Raw genomic sequence first — 6,069 nt, 5'->3', positions numbered from 1 at the left:
TAGGTAAAAGTTGATGAACACTCTAACTGATATCACTGCTACATGATGACAAAATCCAACACTGCCCAGACTCTCCCTACTGACCTGTTTGCATAGATAAGATCACTGGTGATTTAAAGAACCACTTTCTAACCTTGCCTCTCATTTTGTTTGCTCAGTATGTCTAATCTGTATTACCACACATCTCTACCTTGTTTTCCATGTCTCTTTACACTGTCCCATATTCCTCTCCTCAGTGCTTCCCTTCTTGCCCATCCTCCCTGTCTAATATCCTTACCTAATTAAACCCACCCTCCTAGTTCAACTGCTTACACTCCACCTCCTCTACTACCCACCTGGACCGCTTATGTTAATTTCACTTTAGATCCCATTGTCTCAATACCTCCTCGCGCTAGAATGTAACTCTCACTGACAGGGTCCTCTGCTCTATGTCACATGTCTATTCAGTCTCTTATATTATTGTTTGTCCCTGTCAGGTCTTATGCTGAATTGTTTCTGTACGTCATGCAATTTTTTTTTTGTTAATCGCATCCATGCATTTATTATTATACATTATGTCTACTGTTTTCATGCATTTCATATTTATTTGTACTATGTTAGATGCTATGGAATCTGTGGCACCATACAAATAAACACCAAGAATAAGAGCAATAAATAGCGCAATAAATAAACATATAAAAAAAAAAAAAGAATTGGCCTCCACTTTTGTATCTGCCCCCCTCCTTGGATCAGCCATGGTCGGTTATGTCACAGGTTTAAAGCTCTGCCTATGGCCATCCTGTGCAGATAATCAGACACAGCCAGAGTCAGCACATTCCAAGTTTCTCATTTATAGAGGCGACCATGAGGGTATTGAAGATCAGCTTTGTGTGGGGAAACATGCGTCACCAAACCAATTATGGATCCTCTGTCTCCATAGCTGGCAAGTATACCAGTGGGTCATTCTGACACAGAGGGAGGGTAGGGGAATAGATATGGGGGGTGGCAGCACACCACAGAAAGGGAGCTAAGAAACTTTACTCACCAGGTGATCGCACCGCTCTGGCACTGCCCCATGGATTCATCATTCAACACTAAGGCAACCGGAGTAGTGTGGAATGCCATCATGAAAAAGCAATCAGGCCAAATTAATTATTTTCATTGCTATTGGAGCAAACAAAGGTGTTTATATGGTGCACATCAACTGTACGTGTCAATAACATCCAATGAGGATCATCCCATACAAGTAACATAGAAATGTAGAGAAAGATAATTGACCATTACAAACAGTCACCAGTGAGGAGCTGAAAAAGTTGTACATTGTGGTTTAGTTCTACAATTACATACAGATCATGTTTGTTTGATGTACTTGTAATAATGTAGCTTAAAATGTAGATACTTAGCACATACATGGCTGGGGGTGGACAGGAGTGAAGTAAAAAAAAAAAGCCTGTAGAATGGCCAGAAATTGAGGTAAAAGGACGGTGTGTCCTCTGCACTCTGTGATCATCTTCATCATTTATTTATATAGCGCCACTTATTCCGAAGCGCTGTACAGAGAACTCATTCACATCAGTCCCTACCCCATTGGAGTTTATAGTTGAAATTATCTAACATACACACAGAGACAGAGAGAGAACAAGACTAGGGTCAATTTTGATAGCAGCCAATTAACCTACCAGTATGTTTTTGGAGTGTGGGAGGAAACCCATGCACACGCAAGTAGGACATACAAACTCCACACATATAAGGCCATGGTCAGAAATTTAACTCATGACCCCAGCGCTGTGAGGCAGAAGTGCTAACCACTTAGCGACCGTGCTGCCTGTGATGAAAGGGTAACCCTAATGCACAGAAAGCAAATTTTCTGCATTCTGATGTAAAAGTACTCACTAAATCTGTTTTTAAATACCCCTCACTTTCCCAGCCATAACTTATTCACTACAGACATTAAAGACGCAATTTACAAAGCTGTACAAATGCATGTCAGCAGCGCAAAATGCATTCTGTAACAACATGCACCTACATTAGAATGCATATCATTCATTACTGCACCTTATTTGTCCTGGCGCTCAGTGGGTTAATCAAAAGTACATGAGACTGAAAATGGTCAGTGTATGCAGCGTATAGATTTACACTTGAAGCTTAGCTTAGGCAGGTAGATGGCAGTGATTACAGGGGTGAAAAGTTTTGCTCAAGAATGGAATTGGGGAACTAGGAGCTTTTATAGCTAAATGCAAGCTCTGCACAATCATGTACCTTATGCAACATGCACATGTAAAGTAAGACATTTAAATGAGTTTCAGGGTGTGGCAAGAGCACATTTACAGGGGCGTTCCTAATTTAATCGGAAGTCACAAAGTCTTTTACAAGTCCTTGGAAGTGGCAGATATATCCAGTTCAAACTATACTTTTAAGAATTTTCATTTATAGGCACAATTCTACCAAATGTAAATAGTAATATTGAAATGTACAATAGTAACACATGTAACAAAGATAGTCTCAATGTTCACTCCTACAGGATAAATGAGGCCAAACCAAGTAGCGTAGAAACAATGTAAGATTAAATAAAGAAGTGGCCTAAAGTAAGAGTAGGCAGCACTGTGAAGTGGCGTTTTTGTTTTTTCCATCTGAATATGCAGTCTCACAAAATACTGCACCAAGCATTTTTACAGGGTCAATTCCCAAAAGTCTATATGGGTGTTCATGAATGTGTGAGAGTGAGACAGGTTAATAGGCACATAATTAAACATGCTTTTTGTCTCTAAATTACCCTCATTGTCAGGCAGACACAGTTTGCAGTTGGGATCTTCAAACTATGTTCAGGATACAGTTCTTCAAAAAAAATATGTCCAATAAAGTGTCCCTCTGAAATTAGCTTACATAGTACCAATGAGAAAACGATACCTCGAATTAAGCTGGGTACACAATTAACAGAAAATTACAGCAGATGCGATTTCTGTAACGATTTTACCAACGACTGAAAGTCCTGACGATCATGCAAATTTACGTGTACACATCTACACAATTTACCTTCAGATCTGTGCTCTTCTGTACAGACATCTGCCTATACCGCTGGTTGTGAGTGCATACACACTTCCATATTTGCCCAACATAGATTGATCGAAGGAAGTTTATAAAACCAAATCAAACAATACAATGTGTTTTGGTATGATAAAACCTGATCGTGTGAGCGTACACACTAATACAATATCTTACCCAACAGCCATTTATTGTGTAATTGGCATGATAATTGGATGAAAAATGTGGTGTGTACCCAGCTTTTTAGTGTCCCTGCCACACACTAAAGTGGATGTCTGCTATATGCATTCAATGCTGTATACATAGACTAAGATCGCCCTCTGGTGGTAATGGTCAGGCTGGCAAATACACAGACTAAACTCTTTCTGTTTGATTTTTTTTTCTTTTGTTTAAGAAGGTTGAAAAAAGAAAATTTATACACATATATTTTAAACACTTTCTATATTTATTGTAAAAAAAATATATATATATTTATCTGTCACATGAACAGTGCATGTGTTCCTGTGAAAGGCACAATTTACAGTTTATAAATGACCCCTACATGTAGGGGATAGGGATAACACCACTGCCTGTATGAAATAGGTGTGAAGTAGTCATATGGAAAAGCAGTACAGGATTTAATGCTAGACTTTAAACTGCAGGTGGAGATCTTTAAGAGTTGCTGCAATCTGAAGCTTCACATGGCTCTGTGTCAGATTAGTATGTAGAACAGGTCAGTGTGTGTGAATAAGATAATACTATTGTTCTCTTTTAAGTATTTAGCAGCTGAATTTTATTATAGCAATAACAGAGATTCATATTGTCCGACACCTAATTATAATTATTTAATGGAGTATAATACACAATTAATGGCAATATACGTAGGTATGTTTGTGATTATCTGTATAAACATAACTAACTAGTGGTTCAATAGACAGGATGTGTTTTATCTTATTATTATATTTATATCTGGTGCTTGTGCAATAGACATTAATAACATTATTTGTATGTAGTTTTCTGTTAGAGCCATTGCTGAATAAAGCATACTTGCCAACTCTCCCTGAATGTCAGGGAGACTCCCTGAAATAGGGGTGATCTCCCTCACTCCCTGAAAAATCTGGCATTCTCCCGGACGCGGAGCCAGTACAAGACGTGGTTGGCTTCGCCATCTGTGGCATGATGGCATTGTTCAGAAATTGTGTCCTATGTCCATGTATTGATGCCTATGGAGGTGGCCATTTTCATGGAGACCAAGATTTAATCAGGTAATGGAGACAGAAACGTAAAAGACACTTCAGTCACTAGAGATTCATTAGCTGCTTTTCTTTAACGCATAGTTGCCTACTCTCTTGGAATGTCCGGGAGACTCCCGCATTTCTGGGAGACCTCTGAATTGGTTAACCTGGTATTGGCATCCTACACTGTGGCACATATTACCTGCCTGTAAATGCTAATTATATCAAAAGTAGTACTGTATTTTCATGTGCTATAGGAGAGCACTCAGCTTGGAGTTTTGTATGTTTATGCGGTAATGGAACTGCACAATGACTGTTTGTGCCTATACAATTCCCCTACGAGGATACATTATTATATATAATAGATGATGTGAGTCTAAACGCTGCCACCATTGACCATTTTTGGTTTCATATACTCTTGATTATCCCACGCTGCACCAGGACAAATAAGGTGCAGTAATGAATGATATGCATTCTAAAATGGAAGACAATTTACCCGATCAATTTCTACAGCCTAATTATTGGACAATGGTGTTTTCTTTGGTCCACACACTTTAAAATTGGGCCAATTGCCAGATATCGTATACATACTCTTAGGTTAATTGGCTGCTATTAAAATTGTCTCGTGTGTGTAAATTTACACTGTACGCTCCAATTGAGCAGGGACTGGTGTAAATGAATTCTCTGTACAGCATGGTGGAATTTGGTGGTGCTATATAAATAGCTGAGGATGATTATATTGCTAATCATAATGTAACATATGAAGGCACCTTAAAATGAATAGGTTGGTCAATGACATTTACAGCCCTAGTACTATATTGCGATTGCCTGCATCTTCCCAATCTTTCCTACAGCTCTGGGATGCTAGGTGACATCTGTATGATAATGGGAGCATAATGAATAGATGGTGTATGGAATAGACAAGAGCCTGTAAGAACGTTCTGTAATTGTGGACTTATTTGCACTTCCTTAATAGTGGTTTTAGGTTGTTCTCTTCACATAACAATTTGATCAATGCAGATTGTATATGGAGGTGTTGTAAATTAAGTGTGATTTTCAAATTCCATTGTTAATTTTTAATTGCGGTATTTTGTTTTTAACCTATGACAATGCTCATTGTTTTTATTGTCACAATTCTGTTACAGCATGTCAGCCTCATTCTCGTGGTCTCCAATTTTTTTTTTTTTTTTTTAAGATATGTTAACGACCTTGTTCCTGAACACTTACTGCATATTCACTAACTTTGGTCATGACAGTTATTCTCGAAACACATTGGAATTTAACCACTTCACCAGTAACAACCAATCATCTGGCTAGCATCACATTTACCCACTGCATTCTGTAGCACTTGGTCTATCTAGCAATAACAGCAAGTGAGAAACAAAACCTCCACACAAATCCCGTACTTTTTTTTAGGTACACATACTTTTCAAACATTCTTCAATATGGAAACAATTGTATTTTTGCCCATATACTCTTGCACAGTGACTTGTGTGATAAAACTTTTACCATGGCTCTGACTCTTCTTGTTTTCATATTAATGGTAGACCGCTCACAACACTAAAAAGTGGAAATGTACTCATACACAATTTGTTGTCTCATTTCACCTTTGTTTTGTTCCCTTTTTCATGACCATATTAAGAGCAAGGCTGCAGGCTGAATGCACTTAAACAGATCATGAAACTCCAAGGCGACTACTGATACTGTTCTATTCTGCAGGTGATTGGGAGTAGGAAACACATTTCAGTTTAGAACTTTAGTGTTGGCTAACCTGTGACACTAAAGGTGTTGTAGTTTCACAAGTCCCAGCATACCTGGAGTGTCAGGATAACAA

The sequence above is a fragment of the Mixophyes fleayi genome, chromosome 6, assembly GCF_038048845.1.
Source record: "Mixophyes fleayi isolate aMixFle1 chromosome 6, aMixFle1.hap1, whole genome shotgun sequence".
Lineage (NCBI taxonomy): Eukaryota > Metazoa > Chordata > Amphibia > Anura > Limnodynastidae > Mixophyes > Mixophyes fleayi.
This window is presented reverse-complemented; position numbering follows the sequence as displayed.